The following is a 15591-nucleotide window of genomic DNA, read 5'->3' on the forward strand; positions in this document are numbered from 1 at the left end:
ATCTCAATGTCAACAGTGAGGAGGCGACTCCGGGATGCTGGCCTTCTAGGCAGAGTTGCAAAGAAAAAGCCATATCTCAGACTGGCCAATAAAATATTAAGATGGGCAACTGAACAAAAAGAACACAGACACTCGACAGAGGAACTCTGCCTAGAAGGCCAGCCTCCCAGACTCATCTCTTCACTGGCAATCCGCCTGCTCCTTCTGACAGCGAATGGCACGCCTGAACCACTCGTTCACCACAGGAGCTTTGGTCTGGCTCGGAGTTCATGAGGCTAGGACTGTCTGGTAACCCTGAACACACTGGAAGGGAGTCAGCCCGGTGGAAGAAGGGCACAATGAATTCTGGGCATATTCCGTACAAGGAAGGAATCGGGGCCACTACCCCTGCCGGTCCTGGCAGTGACTCCTTAAGAACATCCACAACTCCTGGTTCCTCCTCTCCATCTACCCGTTAGACTGAGGCCAGTACCCGGAAGTGAGGCTGACCGTGACCCCCAGCTTCTCCATAAAGGCTTTCCATACCAGTCACGTGAATTGGGGCCCACGGTCAGAGACGATATCCTAGCTGGTAAATTCACTCTGGCTATCTACTCTGATTTCAGACCACGGATAAGATTGTCTAGCTAGCTACATTTTCAGATATTACACATTTCTAATTTTGACATGAAGTATTTTCAAGCTAGCTAGCTAACATTAGCTGACTAGCTCGTTAGCTAACATTATGTGTATTATCTTATTTTTCTTATATCATACCCATTTGCTTTGCTTGTTATGGACAAATGTTAGCTAGCTAACATTGGACCTGGATGGTTAGCTACCTGCAGAATCATACAGGGTAGTCACGTCATGAGTTGTGATTATGGTTCATTGTTTAGATAGCTAGCTACATGTCCTATCAAAAAACTCCCCAACAACTCTGGGAGGAATTGGAACGGCGACAGATGTTGGAACAATAGCAACAATAAAAGAAACAAGATATACACAAGGCAAACTTTTACTTCATATTTATCAGCTAGATATGTGACTCATAATAATCTAGCTAGCCAACTAGTTAAACAGACAAAAATTACCTACAACTAATTTTATACAAGGTCAATGTACATTTTTTGTGGGTAGCTAGCTAACAATTATTCGTGGCTATTAATGAGATGTTAATAAGCAACATTTAATTCTGAAGTCTGAGTGCATTTTCTCTTGCTTCAGCTCAAATTTCTTTGCATACTGTCTGTTGAAGCTTGCATCAATGCATGCTTAAAAATATCTACAAACAGAGTACGCATTCGAGAACCGCCTTTCATACTCCGTTTTGCATACTTTTTGTTTGGACTCTTAGTCCGACCCTCCGTGCTCCAATTGGTGTGCTCGGAGCACGGTAGTATGAATTTTGAGAAACAACCTTAGTTTAAGTTTAGTATCACTCTTCAACCGATCCAGTCCATTTTTGTTGAAAATGAAAAATAATTAAATCAACAATAAGTCAAAGAATTTAACTACTGAAAACTGAAACAAACAAAGACAAAACAGATCAATCCCACTTTTCAAAGAAAGCCAAGTTGTCCAGGTCCTAAGGCAGCAAAGTATCCCCAAAACATCACACTACCACCACAATGCTTGACCGTTGGTATGAGGTTCTTACTGTGGAATGCAGTGTTTGGTTTTCGCCAGGCAATAATGGGCACCATGTTGTCAAAAAAGTTGAGTCAAGTTTGCCAAAAAGCAGCTGGAAGCACCTGGATGATCATCAAGACTCTTGGAAGAATGTTCTTTTTGACAGATGATTCAAAAGTATAACTTTTTGGGCAATATGGGTTTTCAGGCTATATAGTTGTCACGGGGTGGCCCTTTTGGGTGTATATCATGGCCCCTTCTTGCTAAAACTCCTAATCCCTCAAAATCGAGAATTAAACAATATTTCAATTTTTTAGAATGTGGGAGTGGTCCGTGGACACTTAATTAAGGGGCAGTCATATTGAGTGTGTTTCATTTGGTGATCTCATGAAGGACAAGAAACACACATTACTGTGTCTTTGGTTGGGTACACTTCTCAATTATGGGGTTTTCATCTGAATATGGTATAAAATATCTGATTAAATATTAAACTATTTGTGAGAAGATGAAATGTGATGTTAGCCTTCTAAACGAGAGTATGGGTTTTCATATCGAGTTTTAACTAGTCAGTGACGACACCCCGTGAGTACAGATATTTACATTGCCATCATTGCCGCCCCCTTTTCTACTCTAGTATGAAAGCCACTTCCAACAAAATTGACATTAGTCAAAAACTCAGGGACGGGAGTTCCCACGTTGAAATGGCAAAGAAATCTACAAACTAAAGAACACGTAATCAGGCTGCAGCTGTTTAAATACTTTAGTCTGGTAAACGCATCCAACCTAAGAACAATTCAGAATGTTACTCTGAAGTATCCATTATAACAACCTACAACTCCAACAGACTTTGATCTCTGGTGGACAAACCAGAGGCTTTCTGTTTACTGACTATTCAGCAGACGGACCAGTGATCATAGAGCGGGACAACAAAGGCATGCACTCGTAAATATGTAAATTGTTATTTATTTTTGAATGTTCATGCTGTTCATGTTAAAAGTACTAGCATTTCATGAGTGTAGTTATCAACTGTATTACAGTGAATTCTCTCTGAGTTTCCCGCTCTTGAGCTGTCCCCACCCCCTTTCCTTTTTCTACCAAGACGTCATATCGGCTTAGCCCACTAGGGACTTTTCTATCATGTCAGTAACCAATGCATGACCTATTGCCAAACAAGTTCGGAATGAACACCTACAAGCTTACTATCATAGGCTTCGTTCAGCTTACTTTGTCCTACTCACTAAAACATGAATGGAAGAGCTGTTACCATTCAAACAAATGTTTCTGACAAATGTGTATCCCACCTTCATGACCTACATGGGCCCTACAGCCCATGTTGGCTTGCCTATCTTACAACTCAGAGAGCTTGCAAGCACAGCTTTTGAGGCATCAAAAGCTTGCCATGCTAAGAGCCCTGACAACTCAGTTTTGAAGTTTGACCAGGAGCACTCACTCCAGTTAGAGGGTGTATTATCAGGTATTGGAGCATTGAGTGATGACGCACAACAATGGTTTCTACCACAAAACAGCGACTCCAATAACCACCGTGGTCGAAATAACTGTAAAGTACGTTTCCATCGGAACGACTACCGCTACAATTGACCTGTTCGCTAAATTCCTGCACCCAACCCACACCAAGTGTCAGAGCGCAAGGTTAACAAAGGGTTAAAGGATGATCAAAAGGTAGACCAATGTTCTTTAAAAGTTCCACTACGTGAAGAACTAAAGCGAGAAAATTTTGAGAAAAGGGTCGAAGATAAGTCACAAAGACCAGACGGGGAATTGCCAGACACCAGGTCCGCGGGAATTAACACCCTTAGCAAGGTAGTTAAAAATCTAATTTCTTCCGCTCTCACTCGAGACCCTATCCAGGGCCCGCTCGATCAAGGAAATAGCCCACAAGCTTTGTCTATAGACTCGAATCAGTCTTGAATCTGAAATCCTGCTACTCGGTACAGACTTGATGGATCGGTTACTCCCACTGATGGTTTGGAAATCCAACCATGTATGTTCACAGGTCACAGTGCCTTCCTCACTGACCACACTGTCTTCCCCCAATGCTAAATGCAACGCAGTCATCCACAGGGGGGATCTGTCGAAAGCACCCCTTGGGAAAAAGACGTTTCAAAACCTCTTTGTGCAGAATCCGATCCAAGGAGATATTAAGATATCTTCACACATTCAATCAAATCAAATTTAAATCAAATGTATTTATATAGCCCTTCGTACATCAGCTGATATCTCAAAGTGCTGTACAGAAACCCAGCCTAAAACCCCAAACAGCAAGCAATGCAGGTGCCGAAGCACAGTGGCTTGGAAAAACTCCCTAGAAAGGCCAAAACCTAGGAAGAAACCTAGAGAGGAACCAGGCTATGTGGGGTGGCCAGTCCTCAGTCCTGGCTGTGCTGGGTGGAGATTATAACAGAACATGGCTAAGATGTTCAAATGTTCATGAATGACCAGCATGGTCAAATAATAATAATCACAGGCAGAACAGTTGAAACTGGAGTAGCAGCACGGCCAGGTGGACTGGGGACAGCAAGGAGTCATCATGTCAGGTAGTCCTGAGGCATGGTCCTAGGGCTCAGGTCCTCCGAGAGAGAGAGAGAGAGAGAGAGAGAGAGAGAGAGAGAGAGAGAGAGAGAGAGAGAGAGAGAGAGAGAGAGAAAGAAAGAAAGAGAATTAGAGAGAGCGTACTTAAATTCACACAGGACACCGGATAAGACAGGAGATCACAGAGAGGGACAACAAAGGCATACACTCGTAAATATGTAAATTGCCATTTCCTTTTGAATGAGAGGCTGTTCATGTTAAAAATATTAGCACTTCATGAGTGTACTTATGAACTGATTACAGTGAATACTCTCTGAGTTTCCCGCTCTTGAGCTGTCCCCACCCCCTTTCCTTTGTCTACCAAGCCGTCATATCAGCTTAGCCCACTAGGGACTTTTCTATCATGTCAGTAACCAATGTATGACCTATTGTCTGTGTGTTTATGCAATAACATGTAGCCTAAGCTATGATATTGGATAGCCTATTTGTATCAAGTATCTATTTTCATAGTGTGAATGATGGAAAGTAAACATTTTTATCAAATGATTAATAGTCATCAGGAATGTGTGACGTGTTGAGGTTGGACCCAGGTGCAGAAAAGAGACCAGACGAGGAATCAGTGCTTAAGGATAAACATAATACTTTACTAAGAATGAACACAGTAAACTTGGAAAAACAACAAACACTAAGTCTCGAAAACTCACTCAGGAAACACATGCACACGGTAAACAATTCAAGCTCTGCAAAGGACAACAGAAAACACACCTCTTTTAACATGTAAATCATAATGAGTAAATTGGACACACCAGAGTGTTGTTAATATCTCTAGGACGGTCTCTGCCGGCCTCTGGTGACAGATAGAACCATGACAGTACCCCCTCTTCTAGGCCGCGGAGCCAGGGCAACCAGCACATAGTTGGTTGAAGTTCTGAACAAGTCCCAGATCCAGGATGTCCCGGGCAGGCATCAACACCCGCTCCTCGAGGCCGTAGCCCTCCCAGTCCACCAGGTACTGCAGGGTGCCTCGGACTCAACAAGCGCCCAAAAGATTCTGGATAGTGTAGGCCGGGTGACCAGCAAAATGTCGAGGGCACAGGGGCAGGTGTAGGGGGAGTGAAGGGACTGGTTCTTACCAGTTTGAGACGGGAGACATGGAAGGATGGACAGACCCTCAAAGACCTGGGAATCTGGAGACGATAGGTGACCGTGTTGATGTGACTCAGGATCTTGAATGGCCCTATGCAGGTGGAGCGAGCTTCTGCAAGTCCACCTTTAAGGAAGATCACGGGTGGACAGCCACAACTGCTGACCCGGTGGGACGGCCCCAGAGGCCTTCGTGCCGGTTTGCCTGGTGTAGGTGTCGGGCAGAGCAAGGAGGATCACGCTCTGATCCAGGTGCAGCGACACCGTCGAATGAATGCCTCGGCTGATAGCACCCCCGCTTCGACCTCTTGTGCGGCAAATGGGGGGAGGGGCAAGCTGACACTCGAATGGCGACAGTCCAGTGAACGAGTTCGGCAATGTGTTCTGAGCATACTCTGCCCAGAGGAGGAACTTGCTCCAGTTGCTGGCCTGGGTGGAGACGAAACAGCTGAGGAACTTCTCCAACTCTGTGTTGGCCCGCTCTGTTTGGGGGGGTGGGTGGAATTCCGAGGAGAGACTCATTAACGCCCCCAACAGGGACCAGAACGCTTCCCAATACCGTACTGTCATGTTTGTCATTCATTGTCATGTCTTGTCCCTGTGCTCCCCATGCTATTCGTTTCCCTCTGCTGGTCTTGTTTGGTTCTATCCTTCTCTCTCCCCCTCCCTCTCTCACTCTCTCGCTCTCTCTTCTCTCTGTCGTTCCGTTCCTGCTCCCAGCTGTTCCTATTCCCCTAATCATCATTTAGTCTTCCCACACCTGTTCCCGATCCTTTCCCCTGATTAGACTCCCTATTTATTCCTTTGTGATCCGTTCCTGTTCCATCGGTTCCTTGTTTTGTATTCCATGCTGTGATTGCGTTTCGCCCTGTCCTGTCGTGTTTTTTGCCGTGATTGTGTATCACCCTGTCCTGTCGTGTTTTGTGCCTTCTTCAGACGCTGCGTGTGAGCAGGTGTCTCAGTTGACTACGGCCTGCGCCTACCCGAAGCGACCTGCAGTCTGTGGCCGCTTCTCCAGTTGTTTTTCCCCTCTACTATTCTAGAGGATTTCAGTTATTCGGTTTTGAACATTAATAAACTCTGTTTCTGTTAAGTCGCGTTTGGGTCCTCCTTCACCTGCATGACAGAAGGAACCGACCAAAGAATGGACCCAGCGACTTCAGACGCTCGTTACACTGCCGTCGAGATCCAAGGAGCCATGCTCGGCAAACACGAGCAGGAATTGTCTGCTGCTCGCCATGCCGTGGAGAACCTGGCCGCTCAGGTTTCCGACCTCTCTGGACAGTTCCAGAGTCTACGTCTCGTGCCACCTGTTACTCCCTGGCCTGCCGAGCATCCTGAACCCAGGGTTAATAACCCACCTTGCTACTCCGGGCAGCCCACTGAGTGCCGCTCCTTTCTCACGCAGTGTGAGATTGTGTTCTCTCTCCAACCCCACACATACTCTAGAGAGAGAGCTCGGGTTGCTTTCGTCATTTCACTCCTTACTGGCCGGGCTCGAGAATGGGGCACAGCTATCTGGGAGGCAAGGGCTGATTGCTCTAACAGATTCCAGAACTTTAAAGAGGAGATGATTCGGGTTTTTGACCGTTCAGTTTTTGGTGAGGAGGCTTCTATGGCCCTGGCTTCCTTATGCCAAGGTGAACGGTCCATAACGGATTATTCCATTGAGTTTCGCACTCTTGCTGCCTCTAGTGAGTGGAACGAGCCGGCGCTGCTCGCTCGTTTTCTGGAGGGACTCCACGCAGTGGTTAAGGATGAGATTCTCTCCCGGGAGGTTCCTTCAGATGTGGACTCCTTGATTGCTCTCGCCATCCGCATAGAACGACGGGTAGATCTTCGTCACCGGGCTCGTGGAAGAGAGCTCGCATCAACGGTGTTTCCCTGCTCCGCATCGCAACCATCTCCCTCTGGCTTTGAGACTGAGCCCATGCAGCTGGGAGGGATTCGCATCTCGAATAAGGAGAGGGAACAGAGGATCACCAACCGCCTGTGCCTCTATTGCGGAGTTGCTGGACATTTTGTTATTTCATGTCCAGTAAGAGGCCAGAGCCCATCAGTAAGCGGAGGGCTACTGGTGAGCGCTACTACTCAGGTCCCTTCATCTAGATCTTGTACTACTATGTCGGTCCATCTACGCTGGACCGGTTCGGGTGCTACATGCAGTGCTTTGATTGACTCTGGGGCTGAGGGTTGTTTCATGGACGAAGCATGGGCTCGGAAACATAACATTCCTTTCAGACCGTTAGACTGGCCTACGCCCATGTTTGCCTTAGATGGTAGTCATCTTCCCAGTATCAAATTTGAGACACTACCTTTAACTCTCACAGTATCTGGTAACCACAGTGAGACTATGTCTTTTTGATTTTCCGTTCACCGTTTACACCTGTTGTTTTGGGTCACCCCTGGCTTGTATGTCATAATCCTTCTATTAATTGGTCTAGTAATTCTATCCTATCCTGGAACGTTTCTTGTCATGTGAAGTGTTTAATGTCTGCCATCCCTCCCATTTCTTCTGTCCCTACTTCTCAGGAGGAACCTGGCGATTTGACAGGAGTGCCGGAGGAATATCATGATCTGCGCACGGTCTTCAGTCGGTCCCGAGCCAACTCCCTTCCTCCTCACCGGTCGTATGATTGTAGTATTGATCTCCTTCCGGGGACCACTCCTCCTCGAGGTAGACTATACTCTCTGTCGGCTCCCGAACGTAAGGCTCTCGAGGATTATTTGTCTGTGTCTCTTGACGCCGGTACCATAGTGCCTTCTTCCTCTCCGGCCGGGGCGGGGTTCTTTTTGTTAAGAAGAAGGACGGTACTCTGCGCCCCTGCGTGGATTATCGAGGCTGAATGACATAACGGTTAAGAATCGTTATCCGCTTCCCCTTATGTCATCAGCCTTCGAGATTCTGCAGGGAGCCAGGTGCTTTACTAAGTTGGACCTTCGTAACGCTTACCATCTCGTGCGCATCAGAGAGGGGGACGAGTGGAAAACGGCGTTTAATACTCCGTTAGGGCATTTTGAGTACCGGGTTCTGCCGTTCGGTCTCGCCAATGCGCCAGCTGTTTTTCAGGCATTAGTTAATGATGTTCTGAGAGACATGCTGAACATTTTTGTTTTTGTCTATCTTGACGATATCCTGATTTTTTCTCCGTCACTCGAGATTCATGTTCAGCACGTTCGACGTGTTCTACAGCGCCTTTTAGAGAATTGTCTCTACGTAAAGGCTGAGAAGTGCTCTTTTCATGTCTCCTCCGTTACTTTTCTCGGTTCCGTTATTTCCGCTGAAGGCATTCAGATGGATTCCGCTAAGGTCCAAGCTGTCAGTGATTGGCCCGTTCCAAGGTCACGTGTCGAGTTGCAGCGCTTCTTAGGTTTCGCTAATTTCTATCGGCGTTTCATTCGTAATTTCGGTCAAGTTGCTGCCCCTCTCACAGCTCTTACTTCTGTCAAGACGTGTTTTAAGTGGTCCGGTTCCGCCCAGGGAGCTTTTGATCTTCTAAAAGAACGTTTTACGTCCGCTCCTATCCTCGTTACTCCTGACGTCACTAGACAATTCATTGTCGAGGTTGACGCTTCAGAGGTAGGCGTGGGAGCCATTCTATCCCAGCGCTCCCAGTCTGACGATAAGGTTCATCCTTGCGCTTATTTTTCTCATCGCCTGTCGCCATCTGAGCGCAACTATGATGTGGGTAACCGTGAACTGCTCGCCATCCGCTTAGCCCTAGGCGAATGGCGACAGTGGTTGGAGGGCGACCGTTCCTTTTGTCGTTTGGACAGACCATAAGAACCTTGAGTACATCCGTTCTGCCAAACGACTTAATGCCCGTCAAGCTCGTTGGGCGTTGTTTTTCGCTCGTTTCGAGTTTGTGATTTCTTACCGTCCGGGTAGCAAGAACACCAAGCCTGATGCCTTATCCCGTCTGTTTAGTTCTTCTGTGGCTTCTACTGATCCCGAGGGGATTCTTCCTTATGGGCGTGTTGTCGGGTTAACAGTCTGGGGAATTGAAAGACAGGTTAAGCAAGCACTCACGCACACTGCGTCGCCGCGCGCTTGTCCTAGTAACCTCCTTTTCGTTCCTGTTTCCACTCGTCTGGCTGTTCTTCAGTGGGCTCACTCTGCCAAGTTAGCGGGTCATCCCGGTGTTCGAGGCACTCTTGCGTCTATTCGCCAGCGCTTTTGGTGGCCGACTCAGGAGCGTGACACGCGCCGTTTCGTGGCTGCCTGTTCGGACTGCGCGCAGACTAAGTCGGGTAACTCTCCTCCTGCCGGTCGTCTCAGACCGCTCCCCATTCCTTCTCGACCATGGTCTCACATTGCCTTAGACTTCATTACCGGTCTGCCTTTGTCTGCGGGGAAGACTGTGATTCTGACGGTTGTCGATAGGTTCTCTAAGGCGGCACATTTCATTCCCCTCGCTAAACTTCCTTCCGCTAAGGAGACGGCACAAATCATTATTGAGAATGTATTCAGAATTCATGGCCTCCCGTTAGACGCCGTTTCAGACAGAGGTCCGCAATTCACGTCACAGTTTTGGAGGGAGTTCTGTCGTTTGATTGGTGCGTCAGTCAGTCTCTCTTCCGGGTTTCATCCCCAGTCTAACGGTCAAGCAGAGAGGGCCAATCAGACGATTGGTCGCATACTACGCAGCCTTTCTTTCAGGAACCCTGCGTCTTGGGCAGAACAGCTCCCCTGGGCAGAATACGCTCACAATTCGCTTCCTTCGTCTGCTACCGGGTTATCTCCGTTTCAGAGTAGTCTGGGTTACCAGCCTCCTCTGTTCTCATCCCAGCTTGCCGAGTCCAGCGTTCCCTCCGCTCAAGCGTTTGTCCAACGTTGTGAGCGCACCTGGAGGAGGGTGAGGTCTGCACTTTGCCGTTACAGGGCACAGACGGTGAGAGCCGCCAATAAACGCAGGATTAAGAGTCCAAGGTATTGTTGCGGCCAGAGAGTGTGGCTTTCCACTCGCAACCTTCCTCTTACGACAGCTTCTCGTAAGTTGACTCCGCGGTTCATTGGTCCGTTCCGTGTCTCCCAGGTCGTCAATCCTGTCGCTGTGCGACTGCTTCTTCCGCGACATCTTCGTCGCGTCCATCCTGTCTTCCATGTCTCCTGTGTTAAGCCCTTTCTTCGCACCCCGTTCGTCTTCCCTCCCCCTCCCGTCCTTGTCGAGAGCGCACCTATTTACAAGGTACATAAAATTATGGACATGCGTTCTCGGGGACGGGGTCACCAATACCTAGTGGATTGGGAGGGTTACGGTCCTGAGGAGAGGAGTTGGGTTCCGTCTCGGGACGTGCTGGACCGTTCGCTCATCGATGATTTCCTCCGTTGCCGCCAGGATTCCTCCTCGAGTGCGCCAGGAGGCGCTCGGTGAGTGGGGGGGTACTGTCATGTTTGTCATTCATTGTCATGTCTTGTCCCTGTGCTCCCCATGCTATTCGTTTCCCTCTGCTGGTCTTGTTTGGTTCTATCCTTCTCTCTCCCCCTCCCTCTCTCACTCTCTCGCTCTCTCTTCTCTCTGTCGTTCCGTTCCTGCTCCCAGCTGTTCCTATTCCCCTAATCATCATTTAGTCTTCCCACACCTGTTCCCGATCCTTTCCCCTGATTAGACTCCCTATTTATTCCTTTGTGATCCGTTCCTGTTCCATCGGTTCCTTGTTTTGTATTCCATGCTGTGATTGCGTTTCGCCCTGTCCTGTCGTGTTTTTTGCCGTGATTGTGTATCACCCTGTCCTGTCGTGTTTTGTGCCTTCTTCAGACGCTGCGTGTGAGCAGGTGTCTCAGTTGACTACGGCCTGCGCCTACCCGAAGCGACCTGCAGTCTGTGGCCGCTTCTCCAGTTGTTTTTCCCTCTACTATTCTAGAGGATTTCAGTTATTCGGTTTTGAACATTAATAAACTCTGTTTCTGTTAAGTCGCGTTTGGGTCCTCCTTCACCTGCATGACACGTACAATGAACTGGGGCCAACTATCCGAGACGATGTCCTGGGGAAGTCTGTATAGTCGAAAGACATGGGTAATCATGAGATCAGCAGTCTCCTTCGCTGAGGGCAACTTGGATAAGGCAATGAAATGGGCTGCCTTGGAGAACTGATCAATGGCCACCAGGATAGTAGTAAGCCCTTGGAATGGAAGTAACCCTGTGATAAAGTCTACGGACAGGTGGGACCAGGGCCGGCTGGGGATGGGCAGAGGTTGGAGCAACCCAGCCGATTGCTGTCGTGAGGACTTGCATTGGGCACAGGTGGAACAGGCCACAACAAATCGCCCGTTCACGTCATGAGCCATAGCCCGGTGCACACCGGTTCAGCTTCGTCAAACTCCCTCATTCATATGCGGAAACAGTGTCAAACAAGACATATCCACATGGGCAGTAAATGAAATACACTTCAACAAAGGTTCAGATGCTACTATGCTATTTGATAAGATAACAAGGAAAGTTAGTGTTATGTAATTACACTGTGGTATGACATGAGAAGGAGATCACCTTACTTAAAACAAAAACAGTATACTTTTTTGGTGTTTGTGTACTTTCTCTGTAAACCGTATTACATACCGTGTGGATATACATAACATAACAGTAGATTGGATTGGTAAGCACAAACAGAAGTCCTTTTAAGTATGTGCCACTGCACTATGCAGTACATTGGACCTCATCTGAATGTTTTGTATACTCAGTGTATATCTCAACAAGCCGCCTAACTGGTCTGTCAGTGTTTTACCACCTGGCCCAACCCACTTGTTATCAACACCATTACACAGTCAATAGTTAAATAGCTGTAGATATTGCTCATGGACTCTATAGTTTCCACAAACATAAAAAACATAGTACTATATAGTATATATAAATACTATATAGTATTTAGTTTGCACAAATAGTTAGCAAAATATGTGACCAACCAAGTAGATAACAATGAAAAACAAACAAACATGAAACTGTGTTTATATGAGTCTTTCATCCTTAATTGTACTTTTATTTATTTTTATTGATTCTAGAAATAATATCATAGAAAGGTTGAACAGGTGCAAAAGCCCAGTAAATCTGGACCCAGATCTGCTCACACCCCTTTTTTCTTGGTTCACCACCACAATAGTCATGTGCCTACTACATTCTTTGGATTCTGCAGTAATAAAATAGAAGATATAATCATGTTGCGTGTGACCAGCAACTTAACTTGTTGTATAACTGGAAACACGTAGTGTGGGTGTAAGCATTATTCTGCAGCTACAGAGACTTAAAATAATAATACAAATAATACACACAACACGAAGCAAAGTGCTGAATGATTATTCAACAGGAGGCTATGTGATTCAGCTGGGTAATAATAGCTCTTGTCTAATACAAGAGCAATATTAGCAGATCCTTAAATCAAGGCTAACTTGACTGCCAAACACTTGTCAGCAGTGGGAGACAATTTTGAGTGATCCATGAACATGCCAGTGATGGTTCAGTTTGGTTCTACTGTTACTCTGTATTTCACTCTGTATCTCGGCACTTCATACAGTCAGTCGGTTTACATGATTTCTCCCCAGGTTATCACAGTGTTATGTGCTTGCTACAACACTGCAGAGCTATGGGAGAAGGCTGTGTTGTTTGTGTTCAGATTCACATCCGCACTCACTGAATTCACTTGGTCATCCAGCCGTTGTAAGTCCTGTAGTCACTTGGAGAGACTGGAGGCCTGCTAGAGCTTCTTATGTTTAGCACAGGGCACATCTCCTGACTGGCTGCTTGGAAAGGAGGACCTCATCTTTTGAAACATAGTCACCTCTTTCTCTCCAATAGGCTGTGACATGTGTCAAGGTGAGTTAGAGTCTGGGTGCTGTGCAGCTTTGGGTGATAAAACACCCTTGAGTCGTTCCATTATAGTGCTCTGTGTGGGTGGTATACAGTATGTAACCTGTCTAAGTCATCCAGAAAAATAGTAGCGTTCCTGTCGATGGTACATCAGCAGGGTCAGAATAGTCATAATATATCACATCATGTCAAAATCTCATCCAATGCACACTTTCACCACTAATAAACTAGGCCTGTTTGGGGCTTTTATGGGTTGATCGGGTGTCATCATTTTCCCTATATGGATGTCTCAGTAAAGAATAGTCCAACAACAACAACAACCTAAAAGGGATACTTAATGATGTATGCATACGGAGATTACAGCATGATACTCTTCGCAGTGAAACGAGAAAATGAACTAACTAAAACCTCCCATTTTATTAATTTACGCCCGTTAATATTTTCCTATCTCAATTTTCACCGACCTCTGACGTTGTCTATTGCCGGCACTGTTGAATGGGCCTCATTTTCAAAGCATTATTCAGAGATGATTCATTTCCAGTAAGAGTATGGAAAATGTGAAGCGTAACCACATGCCATGCTTTATGTCCCTGTGTTTGAGTTGGTGGCACCATGCCAAGAGGGAGGCCAGAGAGGAAGCTTATTTGCTTATTTCTATAGGCATGAATAGTCACATTGTACAGAAACGGTTAATCAAGTGACAGTAGAAAGTGTGAATGAGGCAACAGTTATTACTTTTGCCTTTGAGTGGATGGGGCCACTATAGGGGCCACTAGATTCTAAGGGAAATACATCCACATAGGTATTGTTTATAAAAACACTTGTGGCAGGACATTTCAACATTTCAACATCTGGGATATTTCAAACGCTCTCTATTTACATAATGGCAAAATGTGTAGCAAGGGATTCACAGCATTCCCTTAAAGTGATTCATTTACAGTATGTTCGATGTCAGAGAGCACAGTGTTGTTTAGACGCTTAGGGAAAAAACATATGTAATAGAAATAGTTTACTTTCATGCAACATTGGACAGATATTGGCCAGCTGCCTTTGGATACCCTACCCAAACAGTTCCTTCCATTCAATGACCTACTGTAGTCTTAGCTCTAGCAGTCCCTCCCATCTGGTTAGTATTGCACAGGCATCTCCCCATCAATCACACAGGACACCAGATCTTCCATTCTCCGCTACAGAAACAAGGAAACCCCTGCTTCTCACGCAAGCTCTATCTTTGAAGGACGTGCCTCCTTCTCCTCCTACTGTACTCTCTCTCTCACACACACACACCCACATTCACACACCCACACGCATACACAGAGCGGAGCTCGTGGCCATCCAACTGCACAAATATACTGGATGCCTGTTAGCGGTGGAAACTGAATTTTCTTTACCTTGAGATTTTCTGCAGTATTCTCCAAAATGAGTAGCTCTTTCTCAGCCAAAATGGAACTGGCTAAAGATATGAAGGAGGAGGATAAGTTGTACAGATATAATGGAGTGCTGTACCCTGTCATCATGAGTCCAGTGGAGAACCTGAAGGCTATGGAGAGGCTGGAAGCAAGAGCAGATGATGTAATGTTAGTTGCATATCCCAAATGTGGTAAGTCAAAAATATTTGAATGTGGAATTACTGTTAAACATTTAGATGGTCATCCTTGGGCAATTGGCATCTTGATTAAGCATTTACATTTTCTAATAGTCATTCACTATATAGCCATGTTATTTTTACTCGTTATTCACAGTGTCACTATTTACATTTTTATTTTGTATCTTATATTTTAATCTTTACCTCTGCATTGTTGGAAAAAGACCCGTAAGTAAGTAACATTTCACTGTTAGTCTACACCTGTTGTCTACGAAACATGTGACGGATACAATATGATTTGATTTCTGATTTGATTTTACTATTGTATCAAGTTTAATCAGTAAAATAAGGAATGTTCCTCTTGGTCTTCAGTTGTCTACTCTATGGCCTTACCTACATAAGGTTCAAAGTTCAAGTTCATTATACAATACATCTTACTTATAGTGTTGTCTTACTCATAGCTCATAGTGTATGCCATTTTATTGCAGCGTGTATTCAAAGTTATACAAAAGGTTTTTGATTTGCTGAGTGGGTTTGGGGTATTCTCTTACAAAAGTGACCTATAATTCAATTTCACAATGGATGGGCCTCTGAGCATTTGGACTTGCTGAATATGATCTGTGCGCTTTGGGGTAGGACCTCCCGGCAGGCAAAATTGGTTGCAATAAAGTCTGTTTCTGGTTTTAACCTTGTTATTACAACCCAAATGTGCAGCCAGTTTTGCTGGCTTTGTCAGTTCTTTCCTGATGTAAGATAAGCAATCAGTGATGAATGTTGAATTTAACACAGGCCACTCTACATACTGCAAACATAGAGGCCCCCTTGTAACAACGGTTCATGTAATAAACTTTCATATTTATAATGTAATAAAACCGGTTAATGTAATACCATGTAACAACTTTT

This window comes from Oncorhynchus gorbuscha, linkage group LG06 (assembly GCF_021184085.1).
Source record: "Oncorhynchus gorbuscha isolate QuinsamMale2020 ecotype Even-year linkage group LG06, OgorEven_v1.0, whole genome shotgun sequence".
Taxonomy (NCBI): Eukaryota; Metazoa; Chordata; class Actinopteri; order Salmoniformes; family Salmonidae; genus Oncorhynchus; species Oncorhynchus gorbuscha.